This window comes from Oryctolagus cuniculus, chromosome 3 (assembly GCF_964237555.1).
Source record: "Oryctolagus cuniculus chromosome 3, mOryCun1.1, whole genome shotgun sequence".
NCBI classification, from domain to species: Eukaryota; Metazoa; Chordata; class Mammalia; order Lagomorpha; family Leporidae; genus Oryctolagus; species Oryctolagus cuniculus.
This window is the reverse complement of record NC_091434.1, coordinates 110,981,523-111,003,479: the sequence shown is the minus strand read 5'-3', so window position 1 is coordinate 111,003,479 and position 21,957 is coordinate 110,981,523. Positions and strand designations below refer to the sequence as shown.

Genomic DNA, 21,957 nt, shown 5'->3' with positions numbered 1-21,957 from the left:
TTTTACATACCAATACCAGTAAATAAAGAGCTGTTAAAATCAAAGTCTGTTTTTTTTTCCTAAGTCAGACTTCACATCGTGTACTAGAAACCAAGAAGCTTATTTACTTTTTTTTTTTTTAAGGTTCAAACTATCTTATGCCAGTGAGGCTCACAAGTAGTGCTTCTAGGTCTTATCTCTGTTATTACTTCATAGGTCACCGCGGAGCGACGACTCTCATCTCTGTTTATTAAATTCCAGAACTTTATGAATAAGGAGCAGATGCAAAAGGGAAGTCGATATCTGGTCCCGACTGAAGGGGTCCTGATTTCCCCCAGGTTTGAGGGTCTGGTGGATTTAGTGAAGGGTGTAGGGGTGCCTGGTACAGAGGAGCAGGGCCCCGGCAGCCTTATTCTCAGAGAAGAAGCTTCGCCCTGAGCACACGTGGCCAGCTGCCAAGTTGGTATACACAGCTGGCATTCAGTGACATTGTCTGGGGGCACAAGGGGGCTTCCCAAGAACATGGGAACCTAAGTGGCCCAAATTGCAGAATCGTCTTTAACTGGGGGGTCATCTGGATAATCACTTGACTTTTTAAAAATATTTGTGACAGAGAGGGAGAGACAGTGTGTGTTTGTGTGTGTGTGTGTGTGTGAGAGAGAGAGAGAGACAGAGACAGATAGCATCCATTCAGAGAGAGAGAAAACAAGAGAGATCACCCCTTCACTGGTTCACTCCCCAGATGGTTGTGACAGGGCTAGGCCAGGCCAAAGCCAGGAGCCAGGAACTCCATCAGAGTCTCCCATGTGAGTGGTAGGGCCCCTGGTATTTAGGCCATCTTCTGTGGCCTCTCCAGTCACATTAGCAGGAAGCTGGATCAGAAGTGGAGGTGCCAGCCCTGGAACTGGCACTCTGATGCCACGATGCCCATCTCTCATTTGACCTACTCCAGTCCAGTCATAATGGTAGCTAAGCTTACTCAAGGACTTCCCTATATGCTGGGGCTGTTCAGATGGCTCTAGTCTAGTGTCTAGCCTATTTACTAGCTGGAGCAGCCCTACAGGGTAGGTCCTCAGATCATCATTCTTTAGAAAAAGAGCCTGAGGGCCAGCAACTTGCCCAGGGTCCCTTAAGTACAAAGAGGAGCAGCTGGGATTTAAATTTCACATTCTTGCTCCAGGCTTTCAATTATATCACTGTATAGCTCAGTGGACAGCCAGTTAACCACAATGGTGGGTGTTTTTTTTTTTGGGGGGGGGGAGGGGAGTAGCTGCACCCTGAAAATAGTTTTGGGTGTGTCTGTGGTTATCTTACATCAATGAATTACTTTTCTTATGGATATATTTTAATACTAAAGCTGGAGTTGGACGTGACTGGACTCAGCCTGTTTGCTACCCAGCACGGCTAAGGGCTACAACCCATGGCACCTGTACCTGAGGCTTCTGGTCTCCTAATTTCCTGCAGATGTGTGGGCAGGTGTGGCTTTTGTTTGGGCTATTGCTGCCTTGGATACTGCAGAAAGAGTAAAGAACTAAATTTAGGCCTACAACTTCCAAATGGGTGGGTGGTAAAGAAAACCTTCAAGTTTACTTTAAAATATGCGATTTTATGTCATTCTTTCTTGATAACTGTATGTGTGTACAGAATGTCTAACACTGTTAGAAAAATCCTAGAAGGTAGCTGCTCCAGAAAGATAAAGTTCAAGTGCGGGGAGGCATGTATGTGGGAGGGGCAGGCACAGTTTGCTTTCTAAGGAATATGCTTCAGTTATTCTCTACATTTCATACCCTTGCCTGTTTAGGAAATTAAGTTGTATTCATTATCTTTGTACTCTTAAATATTAAAAGCACTGTCACTGGCCACTTCAATAACTTCTTTCCTTTAAGTGAATTTTTTTAGATTTGAAAATATTTGCAAAATATATTTTTCACTATGAAGAAGTTCAAACAGTCAGATGTCTGTGCCATTGACCACTCCTGCCAACCTCAGGACCCCATCAGGGTTACCTCCAAGGCCTGGGGCTGCTGTCAGTTTGGTGTGCCTCCTTCCAGGCCTGTTTCTATATAATTACACACATGCCACGGAGAATTAGAGTGTGTTTGCACACATTTGTTCTTGGTATCACACCCCATGCTGTGCTGAAATTGCATTTTTTACTTAGTGATGTGGCTGGGGACTTTTTTTTAAAGGTGGAAGGAGAGAGTGAGATCTTCCATCTACTGGCTCATTCCCCCAGTGCCAGAAACAGCCAGGGCTGGGCCAGGTCAAAGCCAGGAACCAGGAACTCCTTCCAGGTCCACCACATGGGTGGCAGGGGCCCAAATGCCTGAGCCACCATCTGTGCTTTTCCCAGATACATTAGCAGGAAGCTGGATTGGAACCAGAGATGGGACTTGAGCCTAGGCATTCCAATATGGGTTGTGGCATCCTAAAACTACAGCTTAACCCACTGTGCTCCATAGCCTGCTCAAGGGGATTTATTTTTAAGCCTCACTTTGCACATTAAGAATCGGCTGTCAGAAACACTGGGGAGAGAAATGGGGGATCTGGGGCTAGGGCAGATCTCAGGTAATTCTTTCAAGTTGGTGGTTCATGCACTGACATCACAGAATGTTTTCTGAAGGGAGGACTGAGAGGTCTGTTGAAAAGAGAACATTTCTAGAGTGTTGAGAGGGAGGAACTTGAGGAATAGAAAGGGGTCCACTATCAGACAGGTGTGTCCAGGCACTGGCAAGGCCTAGGGGGAATGTGAGTGCCACAGTGGTCCCTGCTCCAGGGTCTGATCCTACGCAGTAGAAGTCTGAGTCTGCCGGCCAGGGCCACAGGGGCGCTGGGTAAAACTGGATGTGGTCAAAGAGGTTCCCAACCAGATGGAGGAGATGTGGAACCCGCAGACATCAGAGTCAGTGATGGGCAACTGGCTGGCAAATGTGGAAGTGCTGGGTCCCGAGTCATTCAACAGGAACACAAAGTATTCTCATTAAACTGTTGGGAGAGGGTAGAGGCAGCAGGCAGGAGGCGTTGGACTAGGAAGAATGGGGAAATTCAAGATTTAAAAGGGATTTGGGAAATGAGAGGCATTTATTCATGATTTTGATTGACATTCACAGGGTGCTTCTGAGATATATGGAATGGGGCAAAGTGAGGAGGCTGGGGCAGGAAGACTGAGCACCTAGAACCTGCAAAGTGGAAAAGAAACCACCTGCTCCAGGGTCTCAGAGTAAGTAAGAAGCATATTCCTAGTCCATTCTAGACTCTTTGGCAGGCCAGCTGGGGAGGGGAGGATGGATGGGGGAGTGGTCTTGGGGATGAGTGAGGATCTGCCTGGAAGGAGTGTGGGACTGAATAGTACAAAGGAGGCCAGTGTTGTGGTGCAGTGGGTTAAGCTGCTCTTTTCAATGCTGGCATTCCATATCAGAAGCTGGTTGGGATCCCAGTTATTCTGCTTTGGATCCAGCTTCATGTTCATGCACCTGGGAAGGCAGCAGAAGATGGCATAAGTACTTGGGTCCCTGCCACACACATGACGAAACAAGATGAAGTTTTGGCTCTGGTTTCAGCCTGGCCCAGATCTGGCTATTGTGGGCATTTGGGGAGTGAACTAGTAGATGGAAATTCTCTCTCTCTCTCTCTCTCTCTCCCTCTCTGCCTTTCAAATAAATAAGTGAGTCTTAAAAAAAAAAAAAAAAAAAAGCAAACCACACAGGCTGCCAAGGAACTTCAAGAAAATGCCCTTGGGTTTAGGAATGAGGAAGTCCCAGTAGCCTGTGCAGAAACCACAAGAGAGCCTGGTGTGGCAAGGGGCAGAGGCTATAGAACAGGACTCTAGCCGAAGGGAAGCAGGGTTCATCACTGAGTGGAGAGGGCCCGCTGGGGGCTGAGAACTATTGACCAGCTCCATCACTCACACACTCATCAGGATAAATTGTAAGTGGATCTATAATTTACATGTTTGGAAAAAAAAAAACCCTAAAGTACTAAAAGACACTTGGGAATCCTGGGAGACTACTTTGATCATGGAAAAGCAGGGGCAAGGAGGACTATTCTCTGACACAACAGTCAAGCCATTACAGAAAAGATCAATAAATTTGACTATACAAAGCTACTGACAGAAAAAAAAAAATAAAAGAAACCTCAGTCTAATAAAATCCTTGTAAGCAAAGTAAAAAGAGGAGTGGGATATTGGATAAAACAGCTGTAACTTACATCACAAAGAACAGGTTTCCTTAATATGCAAAAAGGGTCTAGAAATAGGTAAGGAATCAATAATAAATCACTAAGGATTAAATAAGTAATAATCTATCCGAAAAAGAGTGCCAATGAACAGCTCACAGGAAAGGAAAGAGAAACAGCTTTGAAACATATGAAAAGATACCCTCACTCATCACAAAGAGAAATGCAAATGCAAACTACACTGAGATACCATTTCTACTTACCACTTGGGCAAAAGTCAGAAGGTTTATCGGTGGGGCCAGAGTTGTGGCACAGTGAGGAAAGTTGCTGCCTGTGATGCTGGAGAACTTTACAAATAAATACTAACTCATTTAATCTTCATAATAACTCTAGCATTAATCCTCATTTTGCAGATGGGAAAAACCGAAGCAGATAAGTAATTTGTTTAAGAGGCCATGCAGGCAATATGTGGTAGAGCTGAGATTTCAACCCAGGAAGGCTAGCTTTGAATTTATACTCTTGGGGCCAGTGTTGTGGTGCAGTGGGTTAAGCCTCTGCTTCCAAAGCCAGCATCCCATATCGGAGCACCTGTTGAATTTGAATTTCCCCATTCTTCCTAGTTGAGTCCTGGTTGCTCCACTTTTTTTTTTTTTTAAGATTTATTTATTTCACTTGAAAGAGTTACAGAGATGCAGAGCCAGAGAGAGAGAGAGAGAGAGAGAGAGAGAGAGAGAGAGGTCTTCTATCCAGTGGTTCACTCCCCAAACAGCCACAACAGCAGGAGCTAGGCCAATCCAAAGCCAGGAGCCAGGAACCTCTTCCAGGTCTCCCATGCAGTGAAGGGGCCCAAGGGCTTGGGCCATCTTCCACTGCTTTCCCAGGCCATAGCAGAGAGCTGGATTGGAAGTGGAGCAGCCGAGACTTGAACTGGTGCCCATAGGGGCTGCTGGCACTGCAGGCGGCGGCTTACCCACTATGCCACAGAGCCGGCCCCACTGCTTCACTTTTGATCTAGTTTCCTGTGCCTGAGAAGGCAGCAGATGGTGGCCTAAGTGCTTGGGCCCCAACCATACCATACAGGAGACCCAGATGAAATTCCTGGCTCCTGGATTCAACTAAGTCCATTCCTACCTGTTGTGGCCATTTTGGGAGTGAACCAGTGGATCAAAGATCTCTATTTCTCTCTCTCCCTTCCTCCCTCCATCCATCCCTCCCCCTATCTCTGTTACTCTGCCTTCTAAATTAACCATTTTTCTACTTTTCCTACTATGCCATAATATGTATCATTGGGGAAAAATATAAAAAATCACACACAAACCCAAACACACATTTTACATACATCTACATAAAATATTTCTGGAAGAATATATAGGAAAGAGACAATATTGGTTGTTTCCATGGAAGGGAACAAGGTGAATACAGGATAGGGGTGAGAAAAACTATAGACTCTTTTTTTACCGTTTGAAAACAGACGCATGAGAATGAAGTACCTTCTTTTTTTTTTTTGACAGGCAGAGTGGACAGTGAGAGAGAGAGAGAGACAGAGAGAAAGGTCTTCCTTTGCCATTGGTTCACCCTCCAACGGCCGCCACGGTCGGCACGCTGCGGCAGGCGCAACGTGCTGATCCGATGGCAGGAGCCAGGTACCTATCCTGGTCTCCCATGCGGGTGCAGGGCCCAAGGACTTGGGCCATCCTCCACTGCACTCCCTGGCCACAGCAGAGAGCTGAACAGGAAGAGGAGCAACCGGGACGGAATCCGGTGCCCCGACCGGGACTAGAACCCGTTGTGCCGGCGCCGCAATGTGGAGGATTAGCCTGGTGAGCCGCGGCGCCGGCCACAAGAATGAAGTACCTTTTTAAAGTGCATTTCTAAAATAAACAATGAGCCATTTTACCAAACCAGCTTCTCTCTCTCACTATAGCACAACGCACTTCCTAGCTGTGCCCCCTAGAGGCTCCTGAGAAAAATGCACCATAAAGAACAGACCGCCCCAGAGTCTCAGGTGTACAGGGAACAGGACTTGGGTCTTTCTGTTTTCCCTTTAACCCAGCCCCCAATTCTAGTCTGGGTCTGAGGGAGGGGGAGCTGAGAGTAAAACCAGCAGGAGCCTTCTCAGGGCCTGATGGTGGGAGTGAAAATCAGCATAAGAGCAGTTGAAAGGATATATAATAATTTACGCCGTACAAACCCGCAGTTCTATTCCTTAGCATTTACCCTTCAAACCAAACACATGTTCACGTTCTTACTGGGCAAAAGGTAATTTATACTATGAAATGTTAAGCAGCAGTTAAAAGGAAAGCCTATACTTGCCTAGAAGCTTCTCAGTGAATTGAAAAATGAAGTTTCAGAGTGCAAGTGTATCATTTGTGGGGCACAAAACTCCACAATGCAATGAATACAATGTGTGCTCTCAGGTCTATCAGAACCTGTCTGCAGGGAAATGTTAGTTTCCACCTCTTAAGGAAATCAGAGCAAGAGGTCAGAGGGCTATGCACTGAACAGTGTCGCTCCTTAAGGGATGAGTGGTGGTCATCCCTTGGATTCAGCTGTGCTATCTGAATGTCTCACAGTGGGAATATATTCATGGGCTGCATCTGTAATTACAAATGAGTGGAATTGTGAAATGTGAATCGAGTGAGTGGCTTCACTGAGCTCCCTGGAGACTTAGAGCAATAGCAGCATGAGGCACTGGAGCGGCAGACAGATCCATTGTGGCAGCCAGAATGCAGCCCAGCCTCCTGGAACATCAGGCAGGTTGGGCCAAGGTTGCCATGGCTTGGCCTGACCTCAGGAGCACCTAGGCAGGAATTGATGGCCAAGCTGCAGCTGGCCACAGGTTCAGTTTCCCAGAATCCTTATGGCTAGTTTCTCAGGAGCTATCCATGGTAGGGTAAGAGCAGGAGCAGGTAGTGACCAAGAGCAGGAATGGGATACCTTCTAGACTTCCACAAATAGCTGACAAGTGCTTTCTACCCCTTCTCCTCTGCCATTCCCCATGTGATTTTTTTCTTTTATTTTTTTCAAAGATGTATTTATGTATTTGAAAGGCAGAGTTACAGAGAGAGAGGGAGAGACACACACACACACACACAGAGAGAGAGAGAGAGAGAAAGGAGAGAGGGAGAGAGATATCTTCCATTTGCTGGTTCATCCCCACCACCACCACCACAGTGGTTGAAACAGCAGGTCCAAAGCCAGGAGCCAGGAGCTTTTTCCAGGTCTCCCATGTTGGTGCAGGGGCCCAAACACCTGATCCATCCTCCACTGCTTTTCCAGGTGCATTAGCAGGAAGCTGACTGGGAAGTGGAGCAGCTAGAACAGGAACTGGAGCCCATATGGGATGCTGGCATTACAGGCAGCGGCTTTACTCACTCTGCCACAACACTGGTCCTGATTTTTTTTTAATTACATCTAAAACATTGCATATTTTACTAGTGTATCTTAATCAATAGAATGTGAGCTCCAGCCCTCAGAACTGTGCATGGCATGTAATGACTCAATGAGTATTTCTTGAATGAGTGATGAAAGGAAGAAGGGAGGAGACAAGAGGACGGAAGGAAGGAGGTTAATTTCTAGGTGGTCCAGAGATCCTACAAGAGTGGGTGTTTTCTGACTTGTTGTGACTGGACCTTAACACAGAGATTACATCAAGCTACAGAGAACCTCTGGGCCTTGTTTGGCACAGGCGAGTGGAGAGAGGCTCTGATCTGAAACCAGGACTCAGAACCCAGCTCTAGTGGGCTGGGCTAGTTGATGCAGGGCTGTGTCTCAGATGTATCTGAGCTAATCCCCGCTTGGACCAGCTCTGGCTGCTCCACTCTGCAGGGGTGAGGAGATGTGTCCTGTGATTACACAGTCATTTCTCAGGGCTCTAAGCTTCAGACCAAAGGTCTGTTGCAGGAATATACCACCCACTATTGCCACATTAATCAAGTCACCCAGTATTTGAAACGTTAATCTTTTCTAAGTCTTTAGAGAGATGATGGCTTCCTGAGGGCTCTTGGGTTTGGACGGATGGTCATGCACGCTTGCTTTAAAAATGCTACAAGTGGGATTCTCTAAGGAAGTCATTCAGATTAACATGCTTTATTTATGCTGTAAATGGTAGATATGCTGAGGAATGAGGGAAGCTGTAAATAACACAGTGAGGTCAGTCTCAGGGGAGGTAATTCCATGGCAGCAACTGTACCCTTCCCGGGGGACTCCTCCCATGACACTAGACTATGGAGGAAGCCATGCTTATCCAGGAGTTATGCTGAAAAAGTCGAATATGGAACTGAGGGAAAAGAGACTGGATCCTCTGTTCTCTACTCCCCGGGATTAAACATTTATAAATGCATGGAAGGCATCCAAATAGATGACACAAAATCATTTCTATAGCACTGTGCCTCCTGTTCTTTACCCCTAAGTTAAATGAACTAGTATGTGTAAGGTACTCAGAAAAGTCACAAAGGAGGCATGAGGCAGGCTGCTGCTGTGGTTGTTATTATTATCTGTCCATGGGGCATTCCCTGATTCATGCCCTTCATTAATACAAGCTGCTACTTGTTGAACTTGCATGAACACACACACACACACCATGGCATGTAACTCAGCGGAGACATTGGCTTCAGTAATCACTGGTTGTTTTGCTCTGACACTCAGAATTACTGCCATGTCTTCTCCTCATAGCTTTACACACTCTGTCCCTGCTCCGTTTGGACTATATTCAGGCCATATATGAGCAGACGTGTTCGTTTTGCACTCAGATGGAGGAAGACTAAAGGCAAGCCAGGGGAGGGGGCAGAAGGAGAGACAAAGAAAGAAAGAGGTTTTAAAAGTGGAAGTGGAGGCTGGATGGCTCCTGTCTTCTTCCTTGCAGCAAGTGCTCTGTCAAGCATCGGGCTAGCTTTGTAAGTTGAATTATTGATTGCATGGGGGGAAGAAGAAAGATGGTGTTTTCTCTTTGTTTGAGTCTGGCTCTTTTTGCCTGTTCCTAACACAGCTGGGTCACCAGAGCTTGAGTGGGCAGAATAAAAAGCACCTGCAACAACACTGCTGGAAGTAAGTCCAGCCCAGTAGTGGTCTCTGCTTTGGAATTTTGCATTGCTGAGGATGGGAACATGGTTCTCAGCCTGGCGTTCTGGCATAGAAGCCTGAAGGTTGACCTGGCTGGCAGCAGACAGGTACAAGACTCTTTGATGTAGACAATCACTGGTGTGCTGCTAACCCTTTGGCCCAAACCTTCCTTCATCAAAGATCCTTACTACATACTCCATTAAGGGGCTGGCCAGAGGTGCACCCACTTTCCAGGTAGGAGTGGTGTGAGAAGCCCAGCAGGTGAGGATGGCTCAAGCTGAGATTCTCAGACATGCATGTGCAGAGAAATAATATAGATTCTCAGGACTACCTGGGAGTGATTCTGACACAGGTGGTCTGAATTTCCAAATTACTGCTTTGAGGACGAAGAGAGAACATGCCGACCGTAAGTGCAAAATCTAGTTTATCCGAGGAGAATTCTTCTGGTTAATGGCAAAGAGTTCATTATGCACCACAACCTGGCTCCTGCTCTGCTGCAGATACTCAGAGAAGCCTCCCACACCCTGGGTACCCGCAGCCACATGGAGCCAGAGACGAATGCCTTGTTCCTTTATTGCTTCCCAGACTCGTTCTTCATCACACTCCTTGCCTTTACTCCCCACTGTCATGACTGATCTGTCCTATAAGTCCCATCAGAGGACAGGTTCCCCATGTGCTGGCCTCCAAGGACTTCAGCTGTTGAAGACAAGCATGTTCCCTCTGCACCACTTAGCTCCTATGGGAGGTGACTTGGGGAGAAGTCACAGACACTCCTGGAGGTGATCAGGCCAGTGCTAGTTTGGCAGCTGCTCATTAAAGCAGCTTCTTCCCTTTGGCCCATTAATACCCTACTAGGTTTGTTTTCTTAAATATATATATATATATATATATATATATATATATATATATTTGAAAGGTGGAATTACAGAGGGAGAAACAGAGAAAAAGAGATCTCCAATCTGTTGTTTCACTTCCCAAATGGTTGATTCAGGCCAAAGCCAGAAGCCACGCACTCCATCCAGGTATCCCAAGTGGTGGCAGGGGCCCAAGTACTTGAACCATCTTCTGCTGCTTTCCCAGGAGCGTTAGCAGGTAGTTGGACTGGAAGTAGAGCAGCCAGGACTCCAACCTGCTGTGCCACATGGTTGGCCCCTCAGATTTTTTTTTAAACACTGTATAGATTAAGTTTCTAGTCTAGGGGTTGGTATACTTTTACTGAGAAGGGCAAGAGAATGAAAATTTTGCTCTTTGCCAGTCAAATGGCCTCTTTCACAATTTCTCAGTGCTGATACTATAGTATGGAAGTAGTCATGGGCAATCTGTTAACGAATAGATATGGTTGTGTTGCAATAAAACTTTATTTATACAAACAGGCTATATTCATCTGCTCGAGTTTCCATGAGAAAACAATACAGAGTGTGTGGCTGGAACAACATAAATATGCTTTGTCATGGTTCTGCAGACTAGAATGACAAAGCCAAGGTGCTGGGACCTTCAGTTTCTGGTGGGGACTCTTCCTGTCTTGCAGACAACCATTTCCTCTCTGTGTCCCCATGTGGCCTTTCTTCTGAATGTGCAGGGAGAGAGAGAGAGAGAGAAAGAAGGAGAGTGCTCTAGGGAGAGAACTCGGAAGCTCCAACGTCTCTCCTTTTTCTATACAGACACCAATCCTGTTGGGCCAGGATGTGACCCTCGCAACGTCATAGAACCCTAATTACCTCCCAAAGCCTCATCTCCAGTTAGCATGTTGGGGTGACAACATATGCATCTGCAGGGGGGAAGGGTATAATTCAGTCCCTCACACAGGCAGTGGGCTGGATTTGGCTCAGGGGCCATAGTTGGCTGCCCTCTGAAAATCCAGTCACCTTTGTATTACGAACTTGATACTTTTCACCCAGTCTCTTCTCTGCAATTACACCAAAGTAGCAATTGACAGTTTGATACATCTGCTTTTCAAAAAATGTCAAAAGGGGTCTCAGTGTGTTCCCTGTGTGTCAAGGCTACTCCTCACTAGTTTTACAGGATTTGTAGAATCTTATGTCCACTTTTTAAGGTCTTTTAATTGAACTGTCTCTGCAGAAAGTCGGCTCTTTCGGGCAGATCCAAGTTCTACAGCTGACTTGGAATCCACAACAACGGCCAGCAGTGGCTCTCTTCCAGCAAAAGACATGGCCCGGTTGGATGAAACAATGAGAAAAGAAAGGACAAACTGGTTCCACTACCTGGACCTTAGCATAGGAGAAGACAGACCTGTTGAGTGGAACTAGCATTTAGGTGCCTTACAGTTTCTATTCTCTTTAAAGCCAAAAATCTGTAGGAAAACTTTCCCTTGAGGTTCTGTATCTGTGTATCTTTCTCATGTCTCTTTGGCTCCCTGTCTGAGGTTCCTGGGTCCAATCTTCAGTGTCTCCAAAAGGAAACAGAAGCCACCTCATGGTTCAAAAGCTCAAGTTTCATCAGGTCTCGTTCCCTGTACCATTCTTATTTGAACCTTGGTGGATCCAGAATGTGGCTTGGATCCTATTATTCTCTTCTATTCTGCTTTTAAGAGGCAGGGGAGCCTTTAACGGTACAGGGTAAATGCTGATGTGGTAACTCCCACCCCCTCTGGGCTTGATCACAGTTTTCTAGGTGTTCTAACTTTCTGGAATGTTGTAGTGTTCTTAAAAACATCCTACATGATGATGAGCCAAAAAATTAGTGAGTACGTTTCTTTTAGAAAACATTATTTTTTAAATGCATTCATATTGCCAAAGAGATAACCTGAGGGTTGGAATGGCCATGTCACTTACTAAAAAAGTATTCAGTTATATGAAGGGCTATTGTTCAGTTCCTTCTTTGATACATTATTTTTGGATGTGTCAAAACAACCACATAAGCACAAAAATTCCACTCATAATTTCTGACAATCCTAATGGGAAATGGTATTTGATAAGCAAATACCGATGATATTTAATAAGTTTCAGTAGTGAATTAAAAGTGTTAACTGCTTTACCCAGAAAATAATCTGAGAGGAATGACTGACAGTGTTAGAAGTAAAGAAGTACTAAGCTGAGTACCCAAAGAGCAAGGTCTGCCATTAACTTCTCCAGAAGTCTTGGTTTCTCCTTTATTGGCCTCAGTTTCCTCATCTATAAAATGGGGTATATGAAACTGAAGCATATGAAGTCCATGTTTCATTTTGCTTCTGAAATAATTCCTTACACAGTACAAAAGACATAAACTCTTAACTACAAAAGACCTAGGCTAGAATTCTCCCTGGGCCACTTCCTTGAATACACTTAACTGTGCAAGTCTCAATTTACCTTTTTGATAATGGGAGAAAAGTGTACATAGTTGCATGGTGAGGATGAAAGTGACAGTGTGTGAAAGCACCTGTGACTGTGCCAGCCAATAGCATGTGCCTAAGAAACATCTGGTTCTGTGACTTGAGGGATCTTTTTTGTTTGTTTTTCATGAAAAGGAAACACCTACTGGGAAAAAGTGGAAAGAGATGGTTGAGGGAAGAAAAGTTCAAATGAGCTGGGAGTGATATGGGTGAGGAGGGAGTTAATTGATAAGAGGTTAAGGACCTGCAATCCCCGAGCCCTATGCCCTGCCCACATCCCCTCACCTTCCACGCATATTCTACACGCCTGCAGAATCGGCACACCCACTCTGCATTATGCAGCTAAGCTTCACTTTCCATTATGCCCGAGACACCAGGACAGCTCTGGACATCACCATGTACACTGCAGCCCCAATTCCTGCCTCCTCTAGATCTGTATCAGGCCTTGCCCAGAGCACCACCTCTACCCTATAAAAGGCGACAGCAGCCGGGGACAGGACAATTCTCTCCCTTGAGTTTTCGTGCACTCATGTCTGAGTGTGCAGTACCTTTTTACCTTTCAACACATCCTGCTTTTTTCTGTTTACCTCTACCTCCATCTCCCAGTTGTATTCTTTTTTTTATAAGATTTATTTGTTTATTTGAAAGGCAGAGTTACATAGAGGCAGAGGCAGAGAGAAAGAAAGGTCTTCCATCCACTGGTTCATTCACTCCCCAGATGGCCACAAAGGCCAGAGCTGGGCCAATCTGAAGCCAGGAACCTGGAGCCTCCTCCAGGTTACCCACATGGGTGCAGGGGCCCAAGGACCTGGGCCATCCTCCACTGCTTTTCCTGGCCACAGCAGAGAGCTGGATCGGAAGTGGAGCAGCTGGGACTCGAACCAGCGCCCATGTTGGATGCCTGCACTGCAGGTGGCAGCTTCACCTGCTACGCCACAGCACCGCCCCACTCCCCAGTTGTATTCTTACATGTGGGAAGATAAGAAATTGCACTAAGTGTAACTTGGGGTCTCTCTGAGTACAGCCAGGAATCTCAATCCCCACTACATAATTTGAGGATCCCCAACCCCCAAACAGGAGTATTTTGTGGTAGTACAAAGTAAGGAAATATTCAAAAAAAGGATGGGGACATGTTGAAAGAGGGAGGAGCCAACCTCCCAATGAACAGAGCTGGAGCAAATTGCAACAAAACAACAGTTAGGAGTTTGGGGTTTTAACCCACAGAATAAAGTGAACATCCACGAGTTCATCCTGATAAAAATAAATAATTGAATAATATTTGGAGGAGAAGGGACAGCTCTTCTTTACAGAATGCCCAATTAGTAAAAGCAGAAGGAATGAGGAACGTAGAAATTTAGATTAGAATACCACAGTAATAATTGATATTAAAATTATTGGGCAAAGCTTAAGGCAATTTAAGGATATCTGTATAGTTTCAAAGTATCTCCCTTAATTTATTTACTCATTACAAAGGGAAAAACAGTAACTGTGCAGGGAGAAACCCAGCTGGCACCTTGCAAATTAAGTGATAAAGTTAATAAGCCTTATTACAGCATGCAGCCCTTGATATGAGGTACTGAGAAGGGCATATCTCTTCTGAAGACTTGTCAAAAATGTGTAACTTCAACCCAATCATGATTTTAAAAATACCAAACTCAAACCAAGAAGCAGTGTATAAAACAAACAAACAAAAATGAAAACACGAAAGCCCTGAGTAATCCTCTTCCAAGGTGGCGGAATCACGAAAGACAAGGAAAGAATGCAGACCCATCCAAGGTCAGCAGAGAAGAAGCAGGTGGAACGCAGAGGTCCAATGTGGGATCCTGGATGGGACCTTGGAGCAAAAGAAAGAAAGACTGAGGAGATCCAGATATGAAGGATGATTTCCTTTGTAGCACTGCACCCCTGTTTATTCCTGAATTCCCATCACTATACCTTCATTGCACAAAGTGTTCACATTTAGTGGAAGCCAGGGGATAGGTATACAGAAACTGCACTTTTTTTTTTTAAGCTCTTCTGTAAAGCTCAAACTATTTCCAAACAGAAAGCTGAAAAGAAAAGATATTGGTATGGGAGAAGGCAAGGTGGTCAGGTCTATGTGTTCCTTCCATGTCACATGTACAAGTATTCTAACAAATGTTCTATGAAACATGCTTGGCCACTGCTCATTTTGATGATGCACAGAATAAGTATGTGCATCTGTGTGTAGGAATTAGATGTGGCCCCAAACATCCAGGGTACTTAACTACTTCTGTCTAGCCCGCAAGGGGCTGTGGGGCTCCTGAAATGACTATTTTCCAGTGCTTTGGGCTTGAGGGAAGATTACACCAGGGGAATGTTTTTCCCTCAGTGTCGATGTTTCATTTTGTAGGAAGGGAACTCAATTAGTGTAACTCCTGACATCTCTCCATCCTTTGATGGACAGAGGGACACATTTGAGGAGGATAGATTGGGCACCCACTGCTCTTTCCCTTCTTCTTGAGAGTGAGTGGCTCACAACAAACAGGCCTGCTCTTCTCCTCAAGGCAAGAAGCCTTTCCTGTTGGGCCTTGCTTGTGATTTGGTAAATCAGTTATTTTGGTGACACTAATTTGAAAGGCCATTTGACTCTCACCCCAAAGTTGTTCCCTCCAACTTAGTCTTCCACAGTAACAGCAGTGATAATTTTGGCCTCATTCTCCCTGTTCCTTGTTTTCTTTCTCAGTTTGCTTGAAACACAGGAAAGGAAGGTGACTGATAACTACTGGACACTCAGGAGACTCCAGTAGGTTCCATTTGTTCCTGTTCCCAGAGTGCCCTAGAACTTAATTCTTTTTTTTTTTAAGTGGATTTATGGATGTTTGCAACTTCTTATGTTTTTTTTTTTAATGTACTTATTTATTTGAAAGGCAGAGTTACAGAGTGGCAGAGAGAGAGAGAGAGAGAGAGAGAGAGAGAGAGAAAGGTCTTCTATCCACTGGTTCACTCCCCAATTGGCCACAACGGCCAGAGCTGAGCCGATCCAAAGCCAGGAGCCAGGAGCTTATTCTGGGACTCCCACGTGGGTGTAGGGGCCCAAGGACTTGGGCCATCTTCTACTGTTTTCCCAGGCACATTAGCAGGGAGCTGGATCAGAAGTGGGGCAGCTGGGACTTGAATCGGTGTCCATATGGGATGCTGGCACTGCAGGCGGTGGCTTTACCCACTACACCATAGCACAAGTCCCCCTAGAACTTAAGTCTATAGCAGTGATTCTCCTGGAGGTTGTGAAACATTTTCCAAACTCATCTACTCCAAATAAAACCCAGACTTTGAGAGTCATAAGCCATGACCCTTTAATACTATTTGGGGGGCATCCTTTAGCTGTACTGGGGCCAAAAACTGACTTGTAAACTCCCAACAGAAATACATGCAACTTGCAGCTCCACAGACAATGTGGGGCTACAACTCTCTTCAACCTCCTTACTCTACGCATACTTTTAAATACATTATTTTCCTAGTTTAATCACTGTCGCCTCAGCCCCAGTGGTCAATTAAAACAGAAGCATAAAACCTCTCCTCTTTATGGACCACAGTGCATTTAGGTTTTAACAATTTAGTTTGCTTCTGCTCTCTTTGCAGGTAGAGAAATGGAGAATTCTAAACAGAGCCTTTAAATGGTACATTACATTTCATCCCATATGCAATTTAGCTCTGAAGTGGAACTTCCATGGCAAACTGCTACTTGTGTGAATGCCTGTCTGGAAGTGAGACTAATCTTCCTGTACTTGAAAAGTAACCAATACTTACTGCACCATAGTTATGATTACATCACAATAAATATTCTATGCAGGAATAGAACAGCTCCTCAAAGAAAAATGCTTGCGAATGGGTAATTGGAATGAACTATATGCATTTTCACTGAGCTTTGAAAGAAACCACATGAAAAAAGATATTCGATCTGTTTTTTTTTTTTTCCTCTTAAAGAACACCAGGAGGAATTCTGACATTCTCTGCATTCAAATAGAAAGAATTCAGGAAGAGAAAATTTATCTGTACTTGGGTCTCCTTACTGCCATTATGGCACCATTTATCAGACATGAAGAAAGAAGACCTGGAAGGTAGTTCTTTTCTGAATAACTTGTGCTCTACTTCTTAAGGACTTTTCCTTTGCTAAGGATATGAATTTTTTTTTTAAATTTCCTAAAGATCTGTTTATTTATTTGAAAGGCAGAGCTACAGAGAGTGAGAGGGAGAGGCAAAGAGAGATCTTCCATATATTAGTTCACTTTCCCAAATGGCTGGGCCGGCCAAAGCCAGGAGCTGAGAATCTCATCTGAGTCTCCTATGTTTGTGGCAGGGACCCAAGCATTTGAACCATCTTTGGCTGCCTTCCCAGGATCATTAGCAGGGAGCTGGATAGGAAGCGGAGCAGCCAGGATTTGAACTGATGCTCATATGGGATGCCAGCTTTGCAGGTGGCTGCTTAACCTGCTGCGCCCCAATGGTGGCCCCATTTTGTTTCATTTTCTTAATTGTTATTTTTAAAAAGATGAACATGAATGTCTTAAAAAACAAAGAAGCCCCCTCCATTCGAGGTGCAGGTAGCCACAGGAACAAAACAAGAACACTAACAGCCATTTCAGAAAGGCCAAAAATAAAAGGAAATTCTGTAAGCTCTGAACCTTACATCCACACTGGCCCATCTTAGTCTGTCTGGTGGGACCAAAATTGAGAAAAGCACTAAGGGGCTGCAATGCCCTAGGGTAAAACTAAATGTATTTGTAACAAGAGTAGACACAATAACAATAGAAGAAGCACAGGCAAGATATGCCAAGAACACATCCTTTTTTTCCTTTCAACAGGGATGAGCTATATTCATTATTCAGGGGATGTTGATTACTGTTTTCAAAAGTTTGTTGTTGTTGTTGTTGTTGTTGTGGAGTTGAGTTTAATTTTCAAGGCTGTTAACCACTGGTGCCAATTTAATTATAGTAAGCAAACAACCAACCCATAATGTATGATCCCAATCATTGGTCTTACTTTAGTCTCACATTAGATATGGATTTCTCTGCTCATTTTTAACTTTCTGAGTAGGGAACTTCTCTGTGCAGTCACTTACTTTGCTCAACTGATGCCTGGTGCTCTGGTTTGCCATGGGGGATAGAGAGGACAGATATTTATGACTTATTATCTCAGTACTAGTAGTACCCTTCAATGATTAATGAAACTGTGCTCTCGCATTTTTGGCCTTGATGTCCTTCTGATTATTGTTCTCAAATGGTAAGATTAACATAGGGTGGCCCAGAGATTCATTATCAGTTTCTTGCATACAAATTCACCCATATGGAAAAAAAAATGGAGTCTTTGCTGGCATGATGGTTCCAGATGGAATAAACCAAGGACAACTAAGCACTGAACCCAAAGCACCCTTGTATTTGCACCACAAACACATCTCTCTGCTCTGCAGAAAATATCCTCACATGAATATTTACTTATAATCTTGTATCTCAGCATTCTGAGTATCAGAATTCTAGAATTATATATTATATATATATATATATATGTGCTTAACTTCAGACTATCACCTGTTAGCATGTGGGTACTTCAAAAAGTTCATAGGCAATGGATTTAAAATATGTTTATTTTGGTGCCATAAAATTTTAAATCCATGTATATGAAGGTCTTCTAAAACTTCATGGAAAATGCATATTATGAAAAAACCATGCATGTATTTCAACATATTTTTGCTTCAAAATAATATATCCGTTAAAGCCCATTTTCCACAAACTGTCTGAAGTATATTTGTGTATGTGTTTCTTTCCTTTCCAAATTGCAACAGTGATCCAAGGATAAAGGCACTTGAACTCTGCATTTGGGTGATCAATTTAGGCCAAAGAATGGGTGACGTTCAGGACAGAAAATTATCCCTGAGTTTTCTCCAGGGATCCCTGGAAGCACAGTGCTCAGATTGCCCCGATCTTGTATGTGAATTTCCTAAAAATGATTCAGCAAACCCTGAGAACTGACACTCACTCCCTGCCCTTATGGCTACTCATGGTCATGACACAATGTTTTAACCATTGCAAGATCAGAAGAACTCTGGGGGGACAGGAACTTTGGGAAAGCTCCTCAGGGCTATCCCTTTCCTGCAACTAGAATACAGTGCTCAGCTTGTGACCAAGAAGCAACGAGCCTAAGTACAAAAAGCCAACTTGCTTAGGAAAGTAAGCAGGCAAGTGGAGAAAGTGTGAGCCTCTGATGACGTCACTGAGCAGTGGACATAAGCACAAGACCGTATACTTGTGGACTATCTGCTTAGGCAAACAATATCTTCATGGATCATGGCCCTGTTATTTGCCATGCAAAACATTGTTAAATGATACAGGAAGAGCGATCTAGAGTGGAAGCCTGAAGAGCTGGTTAATTCTCTCTTGAAGCTGTGCCCCATAGACTGACGAAGGGGATGCACCAAAATGCTATGTGGTACCTGTGAGAGATTGCAGCTTTAGGCTTCAACATGAGAATGGCATCCAGGTTTTGTCACTAGCATGGCAATGATATCAATGATACTCAATAAAAGGGGCAAAGATATAGATAATTAGTTGAATTCATAGAACCCAGTGAAACAGTATAAAGGCAAAACAGAGAGTAATAATAATATACTGTTTTGTGACTTAGGTTTATTTGTTTATTTTTTGCTTCCTTTTGTGGTTTAATTTGCCTAATACTAAATGGTTTAGGAGTATAACCTCCCTAAAAGACTGAATTGTCTGTGTCTTGTGGAGTATTTCTATGTGCATTTTTAACTAGCATCTCCTCTCTGGGAGAAGACTGGGGCCAGAAGTTTGGAGTGGAGAGTATGACGATGTGGAAAGATTTTCTTTCTAAGGGAGTTCTTGACCAGGGCTGATGTCCTTGGGGAAACAGAGTTCCAGCTGAGAGGGTTGACTGGTGGTGGCCTGGTTCCCCCAGCTGGCTTAACTGCCAAGGTAGCTGGGTGCCAGGTCCTGTAAAGGGTGTATTTATGCTTCCTGAAAACACTCCTATCCAAAACAATGCCAGGTCAGCCTGGAAAGTAAGTGGACCAACTAGAAAACTTGGGGGTGGATATATTTCAGAGTGAATCCTTAAATGGCCAGTGTTACTAACCAGCATTAGTCAGCTACTAGTAAGTTAACTAAAAAGCAAAAGTCATGTTGAACTAATTGTCCATCTATTTTTCTTCTGGGAAGAATTTAACCTCCTTTATATCTGCTGTACTATTTTAAAATGCTGATAAATATGTTTTAGTTTGAAAGTCGATTTCTTCAGTAGACTCATTTGGCAAATATTTATTAGATGAATTTATGTATTTACTTATCAGTGAGGAAGTATGTGTGTGTGTGTATATGAGAGAGACAGAGAGAGGAAGGGAGAAGGCAAGGAGGGAAACAGAGAAAGCAAAAGAGAGAGAGAGAGAGAGAGAGAGAGAGAGAACAGGAGTGGGCAACAGTGTCCTTTCAGGAATCTGTGTATAGATATGAAAACTACAAATGGTCTCTAGTGAATGGAGCTGTGGTTCCATTTGAATAGGAAAAGATACTCTAAAATACTGAAAGGATCCGGTGCCAAGCAAACCACTGGCTGGCGAACACTGATGAAGTATAAAATTGTCAGAACATCCTTCTGTTCTGCTCCTGTCATCACTTGCACCGATCGCTAGAAATGCTTCCCAACACAGGACGGGTGAGCAGGGCCCTGGCTGGCTTTTACACGCAGACCTGGGTTTTACAGGGGTCTGTTTAGTCTGTCCATCTTAACCCACTCAGATGCAAAACTCCTGCTTTCAGCTTACTTTTATCCTTCTTCCTCTTCTATCAGCTAGTGACAGCAAAATAGGAAGTTGTCGGGCCTTTCAGAGAAAGTTAGCGCATGCATCAGTCTCCAGGTGCAGCTCCATTAAAAGTCAGTTAATTCATCAGTCTTCAGGTGCAGCTCCGCCTTTTGTCTGCCTTTCCCTCTGAAGGGCTTGAAACTCTCCAAAGAACACCTTCCTCACTTTGAAGTTCAGATCCCTTTGCACTCCCAGTCTAGATGTCTTCAGTGGGTGGAAAACTACTCAACCTGCCCACTCCCTTGCTACTTCTAATCAGGTCCTCTTAAAATGCCAGAGTGCTTCCTGAGATTGTGCATAAGCAGTAAAACAGTGTATAAAACCCATTGCCCAGTGTTACTCAATAAACCTGCTCCTACTGTTGCTTTCTGAACTAGCCTCCTTGGAGGGCATTGTCAGCTGCTCTGCACATTCACATTCATTCCACGCGCAGCACGCATGGACCACGGCAGGCGCAGAGCTGTGCGCCTGGTGCCACCCGCCTCTGGCACTGTCTCCAGTCATTCCACTGCACTCGTGAACAAGTCCAAGAAATAGAAAAACATAAAAAGCTATTGTCCATGTCCAGTGAGAAATGAAATGCACTGGACCAAGTATCACAACTTCCTTAAAATAATACAACACTTTATCACGTTTGCATCTGCATCCTGCTCATGATTTGCAAAGCCATAAACTCCTTGAAGTCAATAGCTTGAGCCAAGGCTGCTTTACTCTATTTAACACATTCTTTTAAAAAAGCAATTTATTACAAGCCCTCGATGGTTTCACCTTATCTCAAGCACTTAATTCGGTCCATCTCCTGCTTGGCTTTGTAGCATTAAGGCAATCAGAAGATTGGAAACAATTTATTAATAAGGGAACATGCCCTACAGCTCTGGCCTATGAAAACTGTGTCTGTGAATCACAATGTAGTCACAACCCTAAGTTTACGTCGGGAAAGAATTACTGGCATATATAATTCTTTGGTTTATTTGCAAGCTGATTAATTCCCAATTTGATTGATGTCCCTAAGTTATCAATAGAGTCTCTTACAGGGTGCCCATGGGAGGAAACACTGTCTTCTCACAGAAACTCTCCCTGATACTCCTTCAATATAGTTGCTTCTGCCACAGTGACAACTACAAGGTATGGACAAGGTATTTGTGGTAGATGATGAAACCATGGCAGCTTCTGATCTCCTTAACTAAAGTCTTCCTCCAGAACATTTCTTAATCTGCTGTGCCTTGAAATCTACTCAAGAAAATAAATAGAAGTGAACTGACGAAGATGCTCAAGATTGCAGGAAAGAAGACTGCTTTCTGTCCCCACAGGGTATGGATTGGTCAAATGAAAGCTGTAGACCAGATAGAGCAAGGTCTCTTTTCACCTTGGAACTGTCTGATTCTTGGGACATAGGCCTATGGGTGGGGTCAGACTGGAGATGGGCAGTTGGGATCACTGACAAGGACATTAGGCAGCAGAAACAGTCCATTCGTGAGCCTGAGGATTCTCAGCACAAACATTCAAGATCTCCCCAAAGGAAAATAGATGAACTATTTAATGAATGGACAGTCCAGGGCTCAGCAAAGCCCATGCATGATGA

At 44.2% G+C, this 21,957-nt stretch overlaps 1 protein-coding gene across 2 annotated transcripts in view; it reads right to left on the bottom strand.

The window, feature by feature from the left end:
- LYPD1 (LY6/PLAUR domain containing 1) overlaps nucleotides 1-21,957 on the bottom strand; it is a 35,202-nt gene that overhangs the window by 1,841 nt on the left and 11,404 nt on the right. The window lies entirely within an intron of this gene.